This window comes from Periplaneta americana, chromosome 11 (assembly GCF_040183065.1).
Source record: "Periplaneta americana isolate PAMFEO1 chromosome 11, P.americana_PAMFEO1_priV1, whole genome shotgun sequence".
In the NCBI taxonomy this organism is placed as follows: domain Eukaryota; kingdom Metazoa; phylum Arthropoda; class Insecta; order Blattodea; family Blattidae; genus Periplaneta; species Periplaneta americana.
In genome coordinates, this window is record NC_091127.1 from 177,628,024 (window position 1) to 177,654,114 (window position 26,091).

Consider the following 26,091-nt stretch of genomic DNA (forward strand, 5'->3'; position numbering starts at 1 on the left):
CAATCGGTTGGAATATAGAGGTTTTATTAACGTTTATAGCAAAATCGTGTTTTTACCGCAAGAAACGACGATTTTTACAATTGGACGATTTACACAAACAAACCCTTATTCCTCCGCATACGAACGTGAAATTGTTGTTATATATAGGTGAATCCAAATGAATTTAACATTTTTTTAAGAAATGAGACAAATCCCACGGAATTTGTAGATTATATTGATATTTATATAGTTAAAAAACTCGCAAAAACGAAATTTTTTGAAGGATTTTTTTTGTGGGGAAAATTGAAACCAGTGACATAATACAGTTCAATCATGTATACTAAACACTCTGTCAAAGAATTAGCACAATCGGTTGGAATATAGAGATTTTATTAGCGTTTATAGCAAAATCGTGTTTTTACCGCAAGAAACGACGATTTTTACAATTTGACGATTTTCACGAACAAACCCATATTCCTCTGCATGCGAACGTGAAATTGTTGTTATATATAGGTGACTCCACATGAATTTAACATTTTTTTAAGAAATTAGACAAATCCCCAGGAATTTGTAGATTTTATTGATATTTATATAGTTAAAATCTCGCAAAAACGAAATTTTTTGAAGGATTTTTTTTGTGGGGAAAATCGAAACCAGTGATATAATACAGTTCAATCATGTATACTAAACACTCTGTCCAAGAAATAGCACAATCGGTTGGAATATAGAGATTTTATTAACGTTTATAGCAAAATCGTGTTTTTACCGCAAGAAACGACGATTTTTACAATTGGACGATTTACACAAACAAACCCATATTCCTCTGCATGCGAAAGTGAAATTGTTGTTATATATAGGTGAATCCACATGAATTTAACATTTTTTTTAAGAAATTAGACAAATCCCACGGAATTTGTAGATTTTATTGATATTTATATAGTTAAAAAACTCGCAAAAACGAAATTTTTTGAAGGATTTTTTTTCTGGGGAAAATCGAAACCAGTGACATAATACAGTTCAATCATGTATACTAAACACTCTCTGAAAGAATTAGCACAATCGGTTGGAATATAGAGATTTTATTAACGTTTATAACAAAATCGTGTTTTTACCGCAAGAAACGACGATTTTTACAATTGGACGATTTACACAAACAAACCCATATTCCTCTGCATGCGAACGTGAAATTGTTGTTATATACAGGTGACTCCACATGAATTTAACATTTTTTTTTAAGAAATTAGACAAATCCCAAGGAATTTGTATATTTTATAAATATTTATATAGTTAATAATCTCGCAAAAACGAAATTTTTTGAAGGATTTTTTTTTGTGGGGAAAATCGAAACCAGTGATATAATGCAGTTCAATCATGTATACTAAACACTCTCAAAGAATTAGCACAATCGGTTGGAATATAGAGATTTTATTAACGTTTATAGCAAAATCGTGTTTTTACCGCAAGAAACGACGATTTTTACAATTGGACGATTTACACAAACAAACCCTTATTCCTCCGCATGCGAACGTGAAATTGTTGTTATATATAGGTGAATCCACATGAATTTAACATTTTTTTAAGAAATTAGACAAATCCCACGGAATATGTAGATTATATTGATATTTATATAGTTAAAAAACTCGAAATAACGAAATTTTTTGAAGGATTTTTTTTTGTGGGGAAATTCGAAACCAGTGACACAATACAGTTCAATCATGTATACTAAACACTCTGTGAAAGAATTAGCACAATCGGTTGGAATATAGAGAATTTATTAACGTTTATAGCAAAATCGTGATTTTACCGCAAGAAACGATTTTTACAATTTGACCATTTTCACAAACAAACCCATATTCCTCTACATGCGAACGTGAAATTGTTATATATAGGTGAATCCACATGAATTTAACATTTTTTTTAAGAAATTAGACAAATCCCAAGGAATTTGTATATTTTATAAATATTTATATAGTTAATAATCTCGCAAAAACGAAATTTTTTGAAGGATTTTTTTTTTGTGGGGAAAATCGAAACCAGTGTTATAATACAGTTCAATCATGTATACTAAACACTCTGTCAAAGAATTAGCACAATCGGTTGGAATATAGAGATTTTATTAACGTTTATAGCAAAATCGTGTTTTTACCGCAAGAAACGACGATTTTTACAATTGGACGATTTACACAAACAAACCCATATTCCTCTGCATGCGAACGTGAAATTGTTGTTATATATAGGTGAATCCACATGAATTTAACATTTTTTTAAGAAATTAGACAAATCCCACGGAATTTGTAGATTTTATTGATATTTATATAGTTAAAATCTCGCAAAAACGAAATTTTTTGAAGGATTTTTTTTTGTGGGGAAAATCGAAACCAGTGATATAATACAGTTCAATTATGTATACTAAACACTCTGTGAAAGAATTAGCACAATCGGTTGGAATATAGAGATTTTATTAACGTTTATAACAAAATCGTGTTTTTACCGCAAGAAACGACGATTTTTACAATTGGACGATTTACACAAACAAACCCATATTCCTCTGCATGCGAACGTGAAATTGTTGTTATATACAGGTGACTCCACATGAATTTAACATTTTTTTAAGAAATTAGACAAATCCCACGGAATTTGTAGATTTTATTGATATTTATATAGTTAAAATATCGCAAAAACGAAATTTTTTGAAGGATTTTTTTTGTGGGGAAAATCGAAACCAGTGATATAATACAGTTCAATTATGTATACTAAACACTCTGTGAAAGTATTAGCACAATCGGTTGCAATAGAGAGATTTTATTAACGTTTAAACAAAATCGTGTTTTTACCGCAAGAAACGACGATTTTTACAATTGGACGATTAACACAAACAAACCCATATTCCTCTGCATGCGAACGTGAAATTGTTGTTTTATACAGGTGACTCCACATGAATTTAACATTTTTTTAAGAAATTAGACAAATCCCACGGAATTTGTAGATTATATTGATATTTATATAGTTAAAAAACTCGCAAAAACGAAATTTTTTGAAGGATTTTTTTTTGTGGGGAAAATCGAAACCAGTGACATAATACAGTTCAATCATGTATACTAAACACTCTGTGAAAGAATTAGCACAATCGGTTGGAATATAGAGATTTTATTAGCGTTTATAGCAAAATCGTGTTTTTACCGCAAGAAACGACGATTTTTACAATTTGACGATTTTCACGAACAAACCCATATTCCTCTGCATGCGAACGTGAAATTGTTGTTATATGTAGGTGACTCCACATGAATTTAACATTTTTTTAAGAAATTAGACAAATCCCCCGGAATTTGTAGATTTTATTGATATTTATATAGTTAAAATCTCGCAAAAACGAAATTTTTTGAAGGATTTTTTTTTGTGGGGAAAATCGAAACCAGTGACATAATACAGTTCAATCATGTATACTAAACACTCTGTCCAAGAATTAGCACAATCGGTTGGAATATAGAGATTTTATTAATGTTTATAGCAAAATCGTGTTTTTACCGCAAGAAACAACGATTTTTACAATTGGACGATTTACACAAACAAACCCATATTCCTCTGCATGCGAACGTGAAATTGTTGTTATATATAGGTGAATCCACATGAATTTAACATTTTTTTAAGAAATTAGACAAATCCCCCGGAATTTGTAGATTTTATTGATATTTATATAGTTAAAATCTCGCAAAAACGAAATTTTTTGATGGATTTTTTTTTGTGGGGAAAATTCGAAACCAGTGATATAATACAGTTCAATTATGTATACTAAACACTCTGTGAAAGAATTAGCACAATCGGTTGGAATATAGAGATTTTATTAACGTTTATAACAAAATCGTGTTTTTACCGCAAGAAACGACGATTTTTACAATTGGACGATTTACACAAACAAACCCATATTCCTCTGCATGCGAACGTGAAATTGTTGTGATATACAGGTGACTCCACATGAATTTAACATTCTTTTAAGAAATTAGACAAATCCCACGGAATTTGTAGATTTTATTGATATTTATATAGTTAAAATATCGCAAAAAAGAAATTTTTTGAAGGATTTTTTTTTTTGTGGGGAAAATCAAAACCAGTGATATAATACAGTTCAATTATGTATACTAAACACTCTGTGAAAATATTAGCACAATCGGTTGGAATAGAGAGATTTTATTAACGTTTAAACAAAATCGTGTTTTTACCGCAAGAAACGACGATTTTTACAATTGGACGATTTACACAAACAAACCCATATTCCTCTGCATGCGAACGTGAAATTGTTGTTATATACAGGTGACTCCACATGAATTTAACATTTTTTTAAGAAATTAGACAAATCCCACGGAATTTGTAGATTTTATTGATATTTATAGAGTTAAAATCTCGCAAAAACGAAATTTTTTGAAGGATTTTTTTTTGTGGGGAAAATCGAAACCAGTGAAACAATACAGTTCAATTATGTATACTAGCCCACTCTGTGAAAGTATTAGCACAATCGGTTGGAATATACAGATTTTATTAACGTTTAAACAAAATCGTGTTTTTACCGCAAGAAACGACGATTTTTACAATTGGACGATTTACACAAACAAACCCATATTCCTCTGCATGCGAACGTGAAATTGTTGTTATATATAGGTGAATCCACATGAATTTAACATTTTTTTAAGAAATTAGACAAATCCCACGGAATTTGTAGATTTTATTGATATTTATATAGTTAAAACCTCGCAAAAACAAAATTTTTTGAAGGATTTTTTTTTTGTGGGGAAAATCGAAACCAGTGATATAATACAGTTCAATTATGTATACTAAACACTCTGTGAAAGAATTAGCACAATCGGTTGGAATATAGAGATTTTATTAACGTTTATAACAAAATCGTGTTTTTACCGCAAGAAACGACGATTTTTACAATTGGACGATTTACACAAACAAACCCATATTCCTCTGCATGCGAACGTGAAATTGTTGTTATATACAGGTGACTCCACATGAATTTAACATTCTTTTAAGAAATTAGACAAATCCCACGGAATTTGTAGATTTTATTGATATTTATATAGTTAAAATATCGCAAAAACGAAATTTTTTGAAGGATTTTTTTTGTGGGGAAAATCGAAACCAGTGATATAATACAGTTCAATTATGTATACTAAACACTCTGTGAAAGTATTAGCACAATCGGTTGCAATAGAGAGATTTTATTAACGTTTAAACAAAATCGTGTTTTTACCGCAAGAAACGACGATTTTTACAATTGGACGATTAACACAAACAAACCCATATTCCTCTGCATGCGAACGTGAAATTGTTGTTTTATACAGGTGACTCCACATGAATTTAACATTTTTTTAAGAAATTAGACAAATCCCACGGAATTTGTAGATTATATTGATATTTATATAGTTAAAAAACTCGCAAAAACGAAATTTTTTTAAGGATTTTTTTTGTGGGGAAAATCGAAACCAGTGACATAATACAGTTCAATCATGTATACTAAACACTCTGTGAAAGAATTAGCACAATCGGTTGGAATATAGAGATTTTATTAGCGTTTATAGCAAAATCGTGTTTTTACCGCAAGAAACGACGATTTTTACAATTTGACGATTTTCACGAACAAACCCATATTCCTCTGCATGCGAACGTGAAATTGTTGTTATATGTAGGTGACTCCACATGAATTTAACATTTTTTTAAGAAATTAGACAAATCCCCCGGAATTTGTAGATTTTATTGATATTTATATAGTTAAAATCTCGCAAAAACGAAATTTTTTGAAGGATTTTTTTTTGTGGGGAAAATCGAAACCAGTGACATAATACAGTTCAATCATGTATACTAAACACTCTGTCCAAGAATTAGCACAATCGGTTGGAATATAGAGATTTTATTAATGTTTATAGCAAAATCGTGTTTTTACCGCAAGAAACGACGATTTTTACAATTGGACGATTTACACAAACAAACCCATATTCCTCTGCATGCGAACGTGAAATTATTGTTATATATAGGTGAATCCACATGAATTTAACATTTTTTTAAGAAATTAGACAAATCCCCCGGAATTTGTAGATTTTATTGATATTTATATAGTTAAAATCTCGCAAAAACGAAATTTTTTGAAGGATTTTTTTTTTGTGGGGAAAATCGAAACCAGTGATATAATACAGTTCAATTATGTATACTAAACACTCTGTGAAAGAATTAGCACAATCGGTTGGAATATAGAGATTTTATTAACGTTTATAACAAAATCGTGTTTTTACCGCAAGAAACGACGATTTTTACAATTGGACGATTTACACAAACAAACCCATATTCCTCTGCATGCGAACGTGAAATTGTTGTTATATACAGGTGACTCCACATGAATTTAACATTCTTTTAAGAAATTAGACAAATCCCACGGAATTTGTAGATTTTATTGATATTTATATAGTTAAAATATCGCAAAAACGAAATTTTTTGAAGGATTTTTTTTTTTTGTGGGGAAAATCAAAACCAGTAATATAATACAGTTCAATTATGTATACTAAACACTCTGTGAAAGTATTAGCACAATCGGTTGGAATAGAGAGATTTTATTAACGTTTAAACAAAATCGTGTTTTTACCGCAAGAAACGACGATTTTTACAATTGGACGATTTACACAAACAAACCCATATTCCTCTGCATGCGAACGTGAAATTGTTGTTATATACAGGTGACTCCACATGAATTTAACATTTTTTTAAGAAATTAGACAAATCCCACGGAATTTGTAGATTATATTGATATTTATATAGTTAAAAAACTCGCAAAAACGAAATTTTTTGAAGGATTTTTTTTTGTGGGGAAAATCGAAACCAGTGACATAATACAGTTCAATCATGTATACTAAACACTCTGTGAAAGAATTAGCACAATCGGTTGGAATATAGAGATTTTATTAGCGTTTATAGCAAAATCGTGTTTTTACCGCAAGAAACGACGATTTTTACAATTTGACGATTTTCACGAACAAACCCATATTCCTCTGCATGAGAACGTGAAATTGTTGTTATATGTAGGTGACTCCACATGAATTTAACATTTTTTTAAGAAATTAGACAAATCCCCCGGAATTTGTAGATTTTATTGATATTTATATAGTTAAAATCTCGCAAAAACGAAATTTTTTGAAGGATTTTTTTTTGTGGGGAAAATCGAAACCAGTGATATAATAGAGTTCAATCATGTATACTAAACACTCTGTCCAAGAATTAGCACAATCGGTTGGAATATAGAGATTTTATTAATGTTTATAGCAAAATCGTGTTTTTACCGCAAGAAACGACGATTTTTACAATTGGACGATTTACACAAACAAACCCATATTCCTCTGCATGCGAACGTGAAATTGTTGTTATATATAGGTGAATCCACATGAATTTAACATTTTTTTAAGAAATTAGACAAATCCCACGGAATTTGTTGATTTTATTGATATTTATATAGTTAAAATCTCGCAAAAACGAAATTTTTTGAAGGATTTTTTTTGTGGGGAAAATCGAAACCAGTGATATAATACAGTTCAATTATGTATACTAAACACTCTGTGAAAGAATTAGCACAATCGGTTGGAATATAGAGATTTTATTAACGTTTATAACAAAATCGTGTTTTTACCGCAAGAAACGACGATTTTTACAATTGGACGATTTACACAAACAAACCCATATTCCTCTGCATGCGAACGTGAAATTGTTGTTATATACAGGTGACTCCACATGAATTTAACATTCTTTTAAGAAATTAGACAAATCCCACGGAATTTGTAGATTTTATTGATATTTATATAGTTAAAATATCGCAAAAACGAAATTTTTTGAAGGATTTTTTTTTGTGGGGAATTTCGAAACCAGTGACATAATACAGTTCAATCATGTATACTAAACACTCTGTGAAAGAATTAGCACAATCGGTTGGAATATAGAGATTTTATTAGCGTTTATAGCAAAATCGTGTTTTTACCGCAAGAAACGACGATTTTTACAATTTGACGATTTTCACGAACAAACCCATATTCCTCTGCATGAGAACGTGAAATTGTTGTTATATGTAGGTGACTCCACATGAATTTAACATTTTTTTAAGAAATTAGACAAATCCCCCGGAATTTGTAGATTTTATTGATATTTATATAGTTAAAATCTCGCAAAAACGAAATTTTTTGAAGGATTTTTTTTTGTGGGGAAAATCGAAACCAGTGATATAATAGAGTTCAATCATGTATACTAAACACTCTGTCCAAGAATTAGCACAATCGGTTGGAATATAGAGATTTTATTAATGTTTATAGCAAAATCGTGTTTTTACCGCAAGAAACGACGATTTTTACAATTGGACGATTTACACAAACAAACCCATATTCCTCTGCATGCGAACGTGAAATTGTTGTTATATATAGGTGAATCCACATGAATTTAACATTTTTTTAAGAAATTAGACAAATCCCACGGAATTTGTTGATTTTATTGATATTTATATAGTTAAAATCTCGCAAAAACGAAATTTTTTGAAGGATTTTTTTTGTGGGGAAAATCGAAACCAGTGATATAATACAGTTCAATTATGTATACTAAACACTCTGTGAAAGAATTAGCACAATCGGTTGGAATATAGAGATTTTATTAACGTTTATAACAAAATCGTGTTTTTACCGCAAGAAACGACGATTTTTACAATTGGACGATTTACACAAACAAACCCATATTCCTCTGCATGCGAACGTGAAATTGTTGTTATATACAGGTGACTCCACATGAATTTAACATTCTTTTAAGAAATTAGACAAATCCCACGGAATTTGTAGATTTTATTGATATTTATATAGTTAAAATATCGCAAAAACGAAATTTTTTGAAGGATTTTTTTTTGTGGGGAAATTCGAAACCAGTGACATAATACAGTTCAATCATGTATACTAAACACTCTGTGAAAGAATTAGCACAATCGGTTGGAATATAGAGATTTTATTAACGTTTATAGCAAAATCGTGTTTTTACCGCAAGAAACGATTTTTACAATTTGACCATTTTCACAAACAAACCCATATTCCTCTGCATGCGAACGTGAAATTGTTGTTATATATAGGTGACTCCACATGAATTTAACATTTTTTTAAGAAATTAGACAAATCCCCCGGAATTTGTAGATTTTATTGATATTTATATAGTTAAAATCTCGCAAAAACGAAATTTTTTGAAGGATTTTTTTTTGTGGGGAAAATCGAAACCAGTGATATAATACAGTTCAATTATGTATACTAAACACTCTGTGAAAGAATTAGCACAATCGGTTGGAATATAGAGATTTTATTAACGTTTATAACAAAATCGTGTTTTTACCGCAAGAAACGACGATTTTTACAATTGGACCATTTACACAAACAAACCCATATTCCTCTGCATGCGAACGTGAAATTGTTATATACAGGTGACTCCACATGAATTTAACATTTTTTTAAGAAATTAGACAAATCCCACGGAATTTGTAGATTTTATTGATATTTATAGAGTTAAATTCTCGCAAAAACGAAATTTTTTGAAGGATTTTTTTTTGTGGGGAAAATCGAAACCAGTGAAACAATACAGTTCAATTATGTATACTAAACACTCTGTGAAAGTATTAGCACAATCGGTTGGAATATAGAGATTTTATTAACGTTTAAACAAAATCGTGTTTTTACCGCAAGAAACGACGATTTTTACAATTGGACGATTTACACAAACAAACCCATATTCCTCTGCATGCGAACGTGAAATTGTTGTTATATATAGGTGAATCCACATGAATTTAACATTTTTTTAAGAAATTAGACAAATCCCACGGAATTTGTAGATTTTATTGATATTTATATAGTTAAAACCTCGCAAAAACAAAATTTTTTGAAGGATTTTTTTTTTGTGGGGAAAATCGAAACCAGTGATATAATACAGTTCAATTATGTATACTAAACACTCTGTGAAAGAATTAGCACAATCGGTTGGAATATAGAGATTTTATTAACGTTTATAACAAAATCGTGTTTTTACCGCAAGAAACGACGATTTTTACAATTGGACGATTTACACAAACAAACCCATATTCCTCTGCATGCGAACGTGAAATTGTTGTTATATACAGGTGACTCCACATGAATTTAACATTCTTTTAAGAAATTAGACAACTCCCACGGAATTTGTAGATATTATTAATATTTATATAGTTAAAATATCGCAAAAACGAAATTTTTTGAAGGATTTTTTTTTGTGGGGAAAATCGAAACCAGTGATATAATACAGTTCAATTATGTATACTAAACACTCTGTGAAAGTATTAGCACAATCGGTTGGAATAGAGAGATTTTATTAACGTTTAAACAAAATCGTGTTTTTACCGCAAGAAACGACGATTTTTACAATTGGACGATTTACACAAACAAACCCATATTCCTCTGCATGCGAAAGTGAAATTGTTGTTATATACAGGTGACTCCACATGGATTTAACATTTTTTTAAGAAATTAGACAAATCCCACGGAATTTGTAGATTATATTGATATTTATATAGTTAAAAAACTCGCAAAAACGAAATTTTTTGAAGGATTTTTTTTTGTGGGGAAAATCGAAACGAGTGACATAATACAGTTCAATCATGTATACTAAACACTCTGTGAAAGAATTAGCACAATCGGTTGGAATATAGAGATTTTATTAGCGTTTATAGCAAAATCGTGTTTTTACCGCAAGAAACGACGATTTTTACAATTTGACGATTTTCACGAACAAACCCATATTCCTCTGCATGCGAACGTGAAATTGTTGTTATATGTAGGTGACTCCACATGAATTTAACATTTTTTTAAGAAATTAGACAAATCCCCCGGAATTTGTAGATTTTATTGATATTTATATAGTTAAAATCTCGCAAAAACGAAATTTTTTGAAGGATTTTTTTTTGTGGGGAAAATCGAAACCAGTGAAATAATACAGTTCAATTATGTATACTAAACACTCTGTGAAAGAATTAGCACAATCGGTTGGAATATAGAGATTTTATTAACGTTTATAACAAAATCGTGTTTTTACCGCAAGAAACGACGATTTTTACAATTGGACGATTTACACAAACAAACCCATATTCCTCTGCATGCGAACGTGAAATTGTTGTTATATACAGGTGACTCCACATGAATTTAACATTCTTTTAAGAAATTAGACAAATCCCACGGAATTTGTAGATTTTATTGATATTTATATAGTTAAAATATCGCAAAAACGAAATTTTTTGAAGGATTTTTTTTTTGTGGGGAAAATCAAAACCAGTAATATAATACAGTTCAATTATGTATACTAAACACTCTGTGAAAGTATTAGCACAATCGGTTGGAATAGAGAGATTTTATTAACGTTTAAACAAAATCGTGTTTTTACCGCAAGAAACGACGATTTTTACAATTGGACGATTTACACAAACAAACCCATATTCCTCTGCATGCGAACGTGAAATTGTTGTTATATACAGGTGACTCCACATGAATTTAACATTTTTTTAAGAAATTAGACAAATCCCACGGAATTTGTAGATTATATTGATATTTATATAGTTAAAAAACTCGCAAAAACGAAATTTTTTGAAGGATTTTTTTTTGTGGGGAAAATCGAAACCAGTGACATAATACAGTTCAATCATGTATACTAAACACTCTGTGAAAGAATTAGCACAATCGGTTGGAATATAGAGATTTTATTAGCGTTTATAGCAAAATCGTGTTTTTACCGCAAGAAACGACGATTTTTACAATTTGACGATTTTCACGAACAAACCCATATTCCTCTGCATGAGAACGTGAAATTGTTGTGATATGTAGGTGACTCCACATGAATTTAACATTTTTTTAAGAAATTAGACAAATCCCCCGGAATTTGTAGATTTTATTGATATTTATATAGTTAAAATCTCGCAAAAACGAAATTTTTTGAAGGATTTTTTTTTGTGGGGAAAATCGAAACCAGTGATATAATAGAGTTCAATCATGTATACTAAACACTCTGTCCAAGAATTAGCACAATCGGTTGGAATATAGAGATTTTATTAATGTTTATAGCAAAATCGTGTTTTTACCGCAAGAAACGACGATTTTTACAATTGGACGATTTACACAAACAAACCCATATTCCTCTGCATGCGAACGTGAAATTGTTGTTATATATAGGTGAATCCACATGAATTTAACATTTTTTTAAGAAATTAGACAAATCCCACGGAATTTGTTGATTTTATTGATATTTATATAGTTAAAATCTCGCAAAAACGAAATTTTTTGAAGGATTTTTTTTGTGGGGAAAATCGAAACCAGTGATATAATACAGTTCAATTATGTATACTAAACACTCTGTGAAAGAATTAGCACAATCGGTTGGAATATAGAGATTTTATTAACGTTTATAACAAAATCGTGTTTTTACCGCAAGAAACGACGATTTTTACAATTGGACGATTTACACAAACAAACCCATATTCCTCTGCATGCGAACGTGAAATTGTTGTTATATACAGGTGACTCCACATGAATTTAACATTCTTTTAAGAAATTAGACAAATCCCACGGAATTTGTAGATTTTATTGATATTTATATAGTTAAAATATCGCAAAAACGAAATTTTTTGAAGGATTTTTTTTTGTGGGGAAATTCGAAACCAGTGACATAATACAGTTCAATCATGTATACTAAACACTCTGTGAAAGAATTAGCACAATCGGTTGGAATATAGAGATTTTATTAACGTTTATAGCAAAATCGTGTTTTTACCGCAAGAAACGATTTTTACAATTTGACCATTTTCACAAACAAACCCATAATCCTCTGCATGCGAACGTGAAATTGTTGTTATATATAGGTGACTCCACATGAATTTAACATTTTTTTAAGAAATTAGACAAATCCCCCGGAATTTGTAGATTTTATTGATATTTATATAGTTAAAATCTCGCAAAAACGAAATTTTTTGAAGGATTTTTTTTTGTGGGGAAAATCGAAACCAGTGATATAATACAGTTCAATTATGTATACTAAACACTCTGTGAAAGAATTAGCACAATCGGTTGGAATATAGAGATTTTATTAACGTTTATAACAAAATCGTGTTTTTACCGCAAGAAACGACGATTTTTACAATTGGACCATTTACACAAACAAACCCATATTCCTCTGCATGCGAACGTGAAATTGTTATATACAGGTGACTCCACATGAATTTAACATTTTTTTAAGAAATTAGACAAATCCCACGGAATTTGTAGATTTTATTGATATTTATAGAGTTAAATTCTCGCAAAAACGAAATTTTTTGAAGGATTTTTTTTTGTGGGGAAAATCGAAACCAGTGAAACAATACAGTTCAATTATGTATACTAAACACTCTGTGAAAGTATTAGCACAATCGGTTGGAATATAGAGATTTTATTAACGTTTAAACAAAATCGTGTTTTTACCGCAAGAAACGACGATTTTTACAATTGGACGATTTACACAAACAAACCCATATTCCTCTGCATGCGAACGTGAAATTGTTGTTATATATAGGTGAATCCACATGAATTTAACATTTTTTTAAGAAATTAGACAAATCCCACGGAATTTGTAGATTTTATTGATATTTATATAGTTAAAACCTCGCAAAAACAAAATTTTTTGAAGGATTTTTTTTTTGTGGGGAAAATCGAAACCAGTGATATAATACAGTTCAATTATGTATACTAAACACTCTGTGAAAGAATTAGCACAATCGGTTGGAATATAGAGATTTTATTAACGTTTATAACAAAATCGTGTTTTTACCGCAAGAAACGACGATTTTTACAATTGGACGATTTACACAAACAAACCCATATTCCTCTGCATGCGAACGTGAAATTGTTGTTATATACAGGTGACTCCACATGAATTTAACATTCTTTTAAGAAATTAGACAACTCCCACGGAATTTGTAGATTTTATTAATATTTATATAGTTAAAATATCGCAAAAACGAAATTTTTTGAAGGATTTTTTTTTGTGGGGAAAATCGAAACCAGTGATATAATACAGTTCAATTATGTATACTAAACACTCTGTGAAAGTATTAGCACAATCGGTTGGAATAGAGAGATTTTATTAACGTTTAAACAAAATCGTGTTTTTACCGCAAGAAACGACGATTTTTACAATTGGACGATTTACACAAACAAACCCATATTCCTCTGCATGCGAACGTGAAATTGTTGTTATATACAGGTGACTCCACATGGATTTAACATTTTTTTAAGAAATTAGACAAATCCCACGGAATTTGTAGATTATATTGATATTTATATAGTTAAAAAACTCGCAAAAACGAAATTTTTTGAAGGATTTTTTTTTGTGGGGAAAATCGAAACGAGTGACATAATACAGTTCAATCATGTATACTAAACACTCTGTGAAAGAATTAGCACAATCGGTTGGAATATAGAGATTTTATTAGCGTTTATAGCAAAATCGTGTTTTTACCGCAAGAAACGACGATTTTTACAATTTGACGATTTTCACGAACAAACCCATATTCCTCTGCATGCGAACGTGAAATTGTTGTTATATGTAGGTGACTCCACATGAATTTAACATTTTTTTAAGAAATTAGACAAATCCCCCGGAATTTGTAGATTTTATTGATATTTATATAGTTAAAATCTCGCAAAAACGAAGTTTTTTGAAGGATTTTTTTTTTGTGGGGAAAATCGAAACCAGTGATATAATACAGTTCAATTATGTATACTAAACACTCTGTGAAAGAATTAGCACAATCGGTTGGAATATAGAGATTTTATTAACGTTTATAACAAAATCGTGTTTTTACCGCAAGAAACGACGATTTTTACAATTGGCCGATTTACACAAACAAACCCATATTCCTCTGCATGCGAACGTAAAAATTGTTGTTACATACAGGTGACTCTACATGAATTTAACATTTTTTTAAGAAATTAGACAAATCCCACGGAATTTGTAGAATTTATTGATATTGATATAGTTAAAATCTCGCAAAAACGAAATTTTTTGAAGGATTTTTTTTTTGTGGGGAAAATCGAAACCAGTGATATAATACAGTTCAATCATGTATACTAAACACTCTGTCAAAGAATTAGCACAATCGGTTGTAATATAGAGATTTTATTAACGTTTATAGCAAAATCGTGTTTTTACCGCAAGAAACGACGATTTTTACAATTGGACGATTTACACAAACAAACCCATATTCCTCTGCATGCGAAAGTGAAATTGTTGTTATATATAGGTGAATCCACATGAATTTAACATTTTTTTAAGAAATTAGACAAATCCCACTGAATTTGTAGATTTTATTGATATTTATATAGTTAGAAAACTCGCAAAAACGAAATTTTTGGAAGGATTTTTTTTGTGGGGAAAATCGAAACCAGTGACATAATACAGTTCAATCATGTATACTAAACACTCTGTGAAAGAATTAGCACAATCGGATGGAATATAGAGATTTTATTAACGTTTATAACAAAATCGTGTTTTTACCGCAAGAAACGACGATTTTTACAATTGGACGATTTACACAAACAAACCCATATTCCTCTGCATGCGAACGTGAAATTGTTGTTATATACGGGTGACTCCACATGAATTTAACATTTTTTTAAGAAATTAGACAAATCCCCCGGAATTTGTAGATTTTATTGATATTTATATAGTTAAAATCTCGCAAAAACGAAATTTTTTGAAGGATTTTTTTTGTGGGGAAAATTGAAACCAGTGATATAATACAGTTCAATCATGTATACTAAACACTCTGTCAAAGAATTAGCACAATCGGTTGGAATATAGAGATTTTATTAATGTTTATAGCAAAATCGTGTTTTTACCGCAAGAAACGACGATTTTTACAATTGGACGATTTACACAAACAAACCAACATTCCTCTGCATGCGAACGTGAAATTGTTGTTATATATAGGTGAATCCACATGAATTTAACATTTTTTTAAGAAATTAGACAAATCCCACGGAATTTGTAGATTTTATTGATATTTATATAGTTAAAATCTCGCAAAAACGAAATTTTTTGAAGGATTTTTTTTTTGTGGGGAAAATCGAAACCAGTGATATAATACAGTTCAATTATGTATACTAAACACTCTGTGAAAGAATTAGCACAATCGGTTGGAATATAGAGATTTTATTAACGTTTATAACAAAATCGTGTTTTTACCGCAAGAAACGACGATTTTTACAATTGGACGATTTACACAAACAAACCCATATTCCTCTGCATGCGAACGTGAAATTGTTGTTACATACAGGTGACTCCACATGAATTTAACATTTTTCTAAGAAATTAGACAAATCCCACGGAATTTGTAGATTTTATTGATATTGATATAGTTAAAATCTCGCAAAAACGAAATTTTTTGAAGGATTTTTTTTTGTGGGGAAAATCGAAACCAGTGATATAATACAGTTCAATCATGTATACTAAACACTCTGTCAAAGAATTAGCACAATCGGTTGGAATATAGAGATTTTATTAACGTTTATAGCAAAATCGTGTTTTTACCGCAAGAAACGACGATTTTTACAATTGGACGATTTACACAAACAAACCCATATTCCTCTGCATGCGAAAGTGAAATCGTTGTTATATATAGGTGAATCCACATGAATTTAACATTATTTTAAGAAATTAGACAAATCCCACTGAATTTGTAGATTTTATTGATATTTATATAGTTAGAAAACTCGCAAAATCGAAATTTTTTGAAGGATTTTTTTTGTGGGGAAAATCGAAACCAGTGACATATTACAGTTCAATCATGTATACTAAACACTCTGTGAAAGAATTAGCACAATCGGTTGGAATATAGAGATTTTATTAACGTTTATAACAAAATCGTGTTTTTACCGCAAGAAACGACGATTTTTACAATTGGACGATTTACACAAACAAACCCATATTCCTCTGCATGCGAACGTGAAATTGTTGTTATATACAGGTGACTCCACATGAATTTAACATTTTTTTAAGAAATTAGACAAATCCCACGGAATTTGTATATTTTATAAATATTTATATAGTTAATAATCTCGCAAAAACGAAATTTTTTGAAGGATTTTTTTTTGTGGGGAAAATCGAAACCAGTGATATAATACAGTTCAATCATGTATACTAAACACTCTGTCAAAGAATTAGCACAATCGGTTGGAATATAGAGATTTTATTAACGTTTATAGCAAAATCGTGTTTTTACCGCAAGAAACGACGATTTTTACAATTGGACGATTTACACCAACAAACCCTTATTCCTCCGCATGCGAACGTGAAATTGTTGTTATATATAGGTGAATCCACATGAATTTAACATTTTTTTAAGAAATTAGACAAATCCCACGGAATTTGTAGATTATATTGATATTTATATAGTTAAAAACTCGAAAAAACGAAATTTTTTTAAGGATTTTTTTTTGTGGGGAAATTCGAAACCAGTGACATAATACAGTTCAATCATGTATACTAAACACTCTGTGAAAGAATTAGCACAATCGTTTGGAATATAGTGATTTTATTAACGTTTATAGCAAAATCGTGTTTCTACCGCAAGAAACAACGATTTTTACAATTTGACCATTTTCACAAACAAACCCATATTCCTCTGCATGCGAACGTGAAATTGTTGTTATATATAGGTGACTCCACATGAATTTAACATTTTTTTAAGAAATTAGACAAATCCCCCGGAATTTGTAGATTTTATTGATATTTATATAGTTAAAATCTCGCAAAAACGAAATTTTTTGAAGGATTTTTTTTGTGGGGAAAATCGAAACCAGTGATATTATACAGTTCAATTATGTATACTAAACACTCTGTGAAGGTATTAGCACAATCGGTTGGAATAGAGAGATTTTATTAACGTTTAAAAAAAATCGTGTTTTTACCGCAAGAAACGACGATTTTTACAATTGGACGATTTACACAAACAAACCCATATTCCTCTGCATGCGAACGTGAAATTGTTGTTATATACAGGTGACTCCACATGAATTTAACATTTTTTTAAGAAATTAGACAAATCCCACGGAATTTGTAGATTATATTGATATTTATATAGTTAAAAAACTCGCAAAAACGAAATTTTTTGAAGGATTTTTTTTTTGTGGGGAAAATCGAAACCAGTGACATAATACAGTTCAATCATGTATACTAAACACTCTGTGAAAGAAATAGCACAATCGGTTGGAATATAGAGATTTTATTAGCGTTTATAGCAAAATCGTGTTTTTACCGCAAGAAACGACGATTTTTACAATTTGACGATTTTCACGAACAAACCCATATTCCTCTGCATGCGAACGTGAAATTGTTGTTATATATAGGTGACTCCACATGAATTTAACATTTTTTTAAGAAATTAGACAAATCCCCCGGAATTTGTAGATTTTATTGATATTTATATAGTTAAAAAAATCTCGCAAAAAACGAAATTTTTTGAAGGATTTTTTTTGTGGGGAAAATCGAAACCAGTGATATAATACAGTTCAATCATGTATACTAAACACTCTGTCCAAGAATTAGCACAATCGGTTGGAATAGAGATTTTATTAATGTTTATAGCAAAATCGTGTTTTTACCGCAAGAAACGACGATTTTTACAATTGGACGATTTACACAAACAAACCCATATTCCTCTGCATGCGAACGTGAAATTGTTGTTATATATAGGTGAATCCACATGAATTTAACATTTTTTTAAGAAATTAGACAAATCCCCCGGAATTTGTAGATTTTATTGATATTTATATAGTTAAAATCTCGCAAAAACGAAATTTTTTGAAGGATTTTTTTTTTTGGGGAAAATCGAAACCAGTGATATAATACAGTTCAATCATGTATACTAAACACTCTGCCAAAGAATTAGCACAATCGGTTGGAATATAGAGATTTTATTAACGTTTATAGCAAAATCGTGTTTTTACCGCAAGAAACGACGATTTTTACAATTGGACGATTTACACAAACAAACCCATATTCCTCTGCATGCGAAAGTGAAATCGTTGTTATATATAGGTGAATCCACATGAATTTAACATTATTTTAAGAAATTAGACAAATCCCACTGAATTTGTAGATTTTATTGATATTTATATAGTTAGAAAATTCGCAAAAACGAAATTTTTTGAAGGATTTTTTTTGTGGGGAAAATCGAAACCAGTGACATATTACAGTTCAATCATGTATACTAAACACTCTGTGAAAGAATTAGCACAATCGGTTTGAATATAGAGATTTTATTAACGTTTATAACAAAATCGTGTTTTTACCGCAAGAAACGACGATTTTTACAATTGGACGATTTACACAAACAAACCCATATTCCTCTGCATGCGAACGTGAAATTGTTGTTATATACAGGTGACTCCACATGCATTTAACATTTTTTTAAGAAATTAGACAAATCCCACGGAATTTGTATATTTTATAAATATTTATATAGTTAATAATCTCGCAAAAACGAAATTTTTTGAAGGATTTTTTTTTGTGGGGAAAATCGAAACCAGTGATATAATACAGTTCAATCATGTATACTAAACACTCTGTCAAAGAATTAGCACATTCGGTTGGAATATAGAGATTTTATTAACGTTTATAGCAAAATCGTGTTTTTACCGCAAGAAACGACGATTTTTACAATTGGACGATTTACACAAACAAACCCATATTCCTCCGCATGCGAACGTGAAATTGTTGTTATATATAGGTGAATCCACATGAATTTAACATTTTTTTAAGAAATTAGACAAATCCCACGGAATTTGTAGATTATATTGATATTTATATAGTTAAAAAACTCGAAAAAACGAAATTTTTTGAAGGATTTTTTATTGTGGGGAAATTCGAAACCAGTGACATAATACAGTTCAATCATGTATACTAAACACTCTGTGAAAGAATTAGCACAATCGGTTGGAATAGAGAGATTTTATTAACGTTTAAACAAAATCGTGTTTTTACCGCAAGAAACGACGATTTTTACAATTGGACGATTTACACAAACAAACCCATATTCCTCTGCATGCGAACGTGAAATTGTTATATACAGGTGACTCCACATGAATTTAACATTTTTTTAAGAAATTAGACAAATCCCACGGAATTTGTAGATTATATTGATATTTATATAGTTAAAAAACTCGCAAAAACGAAATTTTTTGAAGGATTTTTTTTTGTGGGGAAAATCGAAACCAGTGACATAATACAGTTCAATCATGTATACTAAACACTCTGTGAAAGAATTAGCACAATCGGTTGGAATATAGAGATTTTATGAGCGTTTATAGCAAAATCGTGTTTTTACCGCAAGAAACGACGATTTTTACAATTGGACGATTTACACAAACAAACCCATATTCCTCTGCATGCGAACGTGAAATTGTTGTTATATATAGGTGACTCCACATGAATTTAACATTTTTTTAAGAAATTAGACAAATCCCCCGGAATTTGTAGATTTTATTGATATTTATATAGTTAAAACCTCGCAAAAACGAAATTTTTTGAAGGATTTTTTTTTGTGGGGAAAATCGAAACCAGTGATATAATACAGTTCAATCATGTATACTAAACACTCTGTCCAAGAATTAGCACAATCGGTTGGAATATAGAGATTTTATTAATGTTTACAGCAAAATCGTGTTTTTACCGCAAGAAACGACGATTTTTACAATTGGACGATTTACACAAACAAACCCTTATTCCTCCGCATGCGAACGTGAAATTGTTGTTATATATAGGTGAATCCACATGAATTTAACATTTTTTTAAGAAATTAGACAAATCCCACGGAATTTGTAGATTATATTGATATTTATATAGTTAAAAAACTCGAAAAAACGAAATTTTTTGAAGGATTTTTTTTTTGTGGGGAAATTCGAAACCAGTGACATAATACAGTTCAATCATGTATACTAAACACTCTGTGAAAGAATTAGCACAATCGGTTGGAATATAGAGATTTTATTAACGTTTATAGCAAAATCGTGTTTTTACGGCAAGAAACAACGATTTTTACAATTTGACCATTTTCACAAACAAACCCATATTCCTCTGCATGCGAACGTGAAATTGTTGTTATATATAGGTGAATCCACATGAATTTAACATTTTTTTAAGAAATTAGACAAATCCCCCGGAATTTGTAGATTTTATTGATATTTATATAGTTAAAATCTCGCAAAAACGAAATTTTTTGAAGGATTTTTTTTTGTGGGGAAATCGAAACCAGTGATATAAAACAGTTAAATTATGTATACTAAACACTCTGTGAAAGAATTAGCACAATCGGTTGGAATATAGAGGTTTTATTAACGTTTATAACAAAATCGAGTTTTTACCGCAAGAAACGACGATTTTTACAATTGGACGATTTACACAAACAAACCCATTTTCCTCTGCATGCGAACGTGAAATTGTTGTGATATACAGGTGACTCCACATGAATTTAACATTTTTTTAAGAAATTAGACAAATCCCACGGAATTTGTAGATTTTATTGATATTTATATAGTTAAAATCTCGCAAAAACGAAATTTTTTGAAGGATTTTTTTTGTGGGGAAAATCGAAACCAGTGACATAATACAGTTCAATCATGTATACTAAACACTCTGTGCAAGAATTAGCACAATCGGTTGGAATATAGAGATTTTATTAATGTTTATAGCAAAATCGTGTTTACCGCAATAAAACGACGATTTTTACAATTGGACGATTTACACAAACAAACCCATATTCCTCTGCATGCGAACGTGAAATTATTCTTATATATAGGTGAATCCACATGAATTTAACATTTTTTTAAGAAATTAGACAAATCCCACGGAATTTGTAGATTTTATTGATATTTATATAGTTAAAATCTCGCAAAAACGAAATTTTTTGAAGGATTTTTTTTTGTGGGGAAAATCGAAACCAGTGATATAATACAGTTCAATTATGTATACTAAACACTCTGTGAAAGAATTAGCACAATCGGTTGAAATATAGAGATTTTATTAACGTTTATAACAAAATCGTGTTTTTACCGCAAGAAACGACGATTTTTACAATTGGACGATTTACACAAACAAACCCATATTCCTCTGAATGCGAACGTGAAATTGTTGTTACATACAGGTGACTCCACATGAATTTAACATTTTTTTAAGAAATTAGACAAATCCCACGGAATTTGTAGATTTTATTGATATTGATATAGTTAAAATCTCGCAAAAACGAAATTTTTTGAAGGATTTTTTTTTGTGGGGAAAATCGAAACCAGTGATATAATACAGTTCAATTATGTATACTAAACACTCTGTGAAAGTATTAGCACAATCGGTTGGAATATAGAGATTTTATTAACGTTTATAACAAAATCGTGTTTTTACCGCAAGAAACGACGATTTTTACAATTGGACGATTTACACAAACAAACCCATATTCCTCTGCATGCGAAAGTGAAATCGTTGTTATATATAGGTGAATCCACATGAATTTAACATTATTTTAAGAAATTAGACAAATCCCACTGAATTTGTAGATTTTATTGATATTTATATAGTTAGAAATCTCGCAAAAACGAAATTTTTTGAAGGATTTTTTTTGTGGGGAAAATCGAAACCAGTGACATATTACAGTTCAATCATGTATACTAAACACTCTGTGAAAGAATTAGCACAATCGGTTGGAATATAGAGATTTTATTAACGGTTATAACAAAATCGTGTTTTTACCGCAAGAAACGACGATTTTTACAATTGGACGATTTACACAAACAAACCCATATTCCTCTGCATGCGAACGTGAAATTGTTGTTATATACAGGTGACTCCACATGAATTTAACATTTTTTTAAGAAATTAGACAAATCCCACGGAATTTGTATATTTTATAAATATTTATATAGTTAATAATCTCGCAAAAACGAAATTTTTTGAAGGATTTTTTTTTGTGGGGAAAATCGAAACCAGTGATATAATACAGTTCAATCATGTATACTAAACACTCTGTCAAAGAATTAGCACATTCGGTTGGAATATAGAGATTTTATTAACGTTTATAGCAAAATCGTGTTTTTACCGCAAGAAACGACGATTTTTACAATTGGACGATTTACACAAACAAACCCTTATTCCTCCGCATGCGAACGTGAAATTGTTGTTATATATAGGTGAATCCACATGAATTTAACATTTTTTTAAGAAATTAGACAAATCCCACGGAATTTGTAGATTATATTGATATTTATATAGTTAAAAAACTCGAAAAAACGAAATTTTTTGAAGGATTTTTTATTGTGGGGAAATTCGAAACCAGTGACATAATACAGTTCAATCATGTATACTAAACACTCTGTGAAAGAATTAGCACAAACGGTTGGAATAGAGAGATTTTATTAACGTTTAAACAAAATCGTGTTTTTACCGCAAGAAACGACGATTTTTACAATTGGACGATTTACACAAACAAACCCATATTCCTCTGCATGCGAACGTGAAATTGTTATATACAGGTGACTCCACATGAATTTAACATTTTTTTAAGAAATTAGACAAATCCCACGGAATTTGTAGATTATATTGATATTTATATAGTTAAAAAACTCGCAAAAACGAAATTTTTTGAAGGATTTTTTTTTGTGGGGAAAATCGAAACCAGTGACATAATACAGTTCAATCATGTATACTAAACACTCTGTGAAAGATTTAGCACAATCGGTTGGAATATAGAGATTTTATTAGCGTTTATAGCAAAATCGTGTTTTTACCGCAAGAAACGACGATTTTTACAATTGGACGATTTACACAAACAAACCCATATTCCTCTGCATGCTAACGTGAAATTGTTGTTATATATAGGTGACTCCACATGAATTTAACATTTTTTTAAGAAATTAGACAAATCCCCCGGAATTTGTAGATTTTATTGATATTTATATAGTTAAAATCTCGCAAAAACGAAATTTTTTGAAGGATTTTTTTTTGTGGGGAAAATCGAAACCAGTGATATAATACAGTTCAATCATGTATACTAAACACTCTGTCCAAGAATTAGCACAATCGGTTGGAATATAGAGATTTTATTAATGTTTATATCAAAATCGTGTTTTTACCGCAAGAAACGACGATTTTTACAATTGGACGATTTACACAAACAAACCCTGATTCCTCCGCATGCGAACGTGAAATTGTTGTTATATATAGGTGAATCCACATGAATTTAACATTTTTTTAAGAAATTAGACAAATCCCACGGAATTTGTAGATTATATTGATATTTATATAGTTAAAAAACTCGAAAAAACGAAATTTTTTGAAGGATTTTTTTTTGTGGGGAAATTCGAAACCAGTGACATAATACAGTTCAATCATGTATTCTAAACACTCTGTGAAAGAATTAGCACAATCGGTTGGAATATAGAGATTTTATTAACGTTCATAGCAAAATCGTGTTTTTACCGCAAGAAACAACGATTTTTACAATTTGACCATTTTCACAAACAAACCCATATTCCTCTGCATGCGAACGTGAAATTGTTGTTATATATAGGTGACTCCACATGAATTTAACATTTTTTTAAGAAATTAGACAAATCCCCCGGAATTTGTAGATTTTATTGATATTTATATAGTTAAAATCTCGCAAAAACGAAATTTTTTGAAGGATTTTTTTTTGTGGGGAAATCGAAACCAGTGATATAAAACAGTTCAATTATGTATACTAAACACTCTGTGAAAGAATTAGCACAATCGGTTGGAATATAGAGATTTTATTAACGTTTATAACAAAATCGAGTTTTTACCGCAAGAAACGACGATTTTTACAATTGGACGATTTACACAAACAAACCCATATTCCTCTGCATGCGAACGTGAAATTGTTGTGATATACAGGTGACTCCACATGAATTTAACATTTTTTTAAGAAATTAGACAAATCCCACGGAATTTGTAGATTTTATTGATATTTATATAGTTAAAATCTCGCAAAAACGAAATTTTTTGAAGGATTTTTTTTTGTGGGGAAAATCGAAACCAGTGATATAATACAGTTCAATTATGTATACTAAACACTCTGTGAAAGAATTAGCACAATCGGTTGGAATATAGAGATTTTATTAACGTTTATAACAAAATCGTGTTTTTACCGCAAGAAACGACGATTTTTACAATTGGACGATTTACACAAACAAACCCATATTCCTCTGCATGCGAACGTGAAATTGTTGTTATATACAGGTGACACCACATGAATTTAACATTTTTTTAAGAAATTAGACAAATCCCACGGAATTTGTAGATTTTATTGATATTTATATAGTTAAAATCTCGCAAAAACGAAATTTTTTGAAGGATTTTTTTTTGTGGGGAAAATCGAAACCAGTGATATAATACAGTTCAATCATGTATACTTAACACTCTGTCAAAGAATTAGCACAATCGGTTGGAATATAGAGATTTTATTAACGTTTATAGCAAAATCGTGTTTTTACCGCAAGAAACGACGATTTTTACAATTGGACGATTTACACAAACAAACCCATATTCCTCTGCATGCGAAAGTGAAATTGTTGTGATATATAGGTGAATCCACATGAATTTAACATTTTTTTAAGAAATGAGACAAATCCCACGGAATTTGTAGATTTTATTGATATTTATATAGTTAAAATCTCGCAAAAACGAAATTTTTTGAAGGATTTTTTTTTGTGGGGAAATCGAAACCAGTGATATAAAACAGTTCAATTATGTATACTAAACACTCTGTGAAAGAATTAGCACAATCGGTTGGAATATAGAGATTTTATTAACGTTTATAACAAAATCGAGTTTTTACCGCAAGAAACGACGATTTTTACAATTGGACGATTTACACAAACAAACCCATATTCCTCTGCATGCGAACGTGAAATTGTTGTTATATACAGGTGACTCCACATGAATTTAACATTTTTTTTAAGAAATTAGACAAATCCCAAGGAATTTGTATATTTTATAAATATTTAT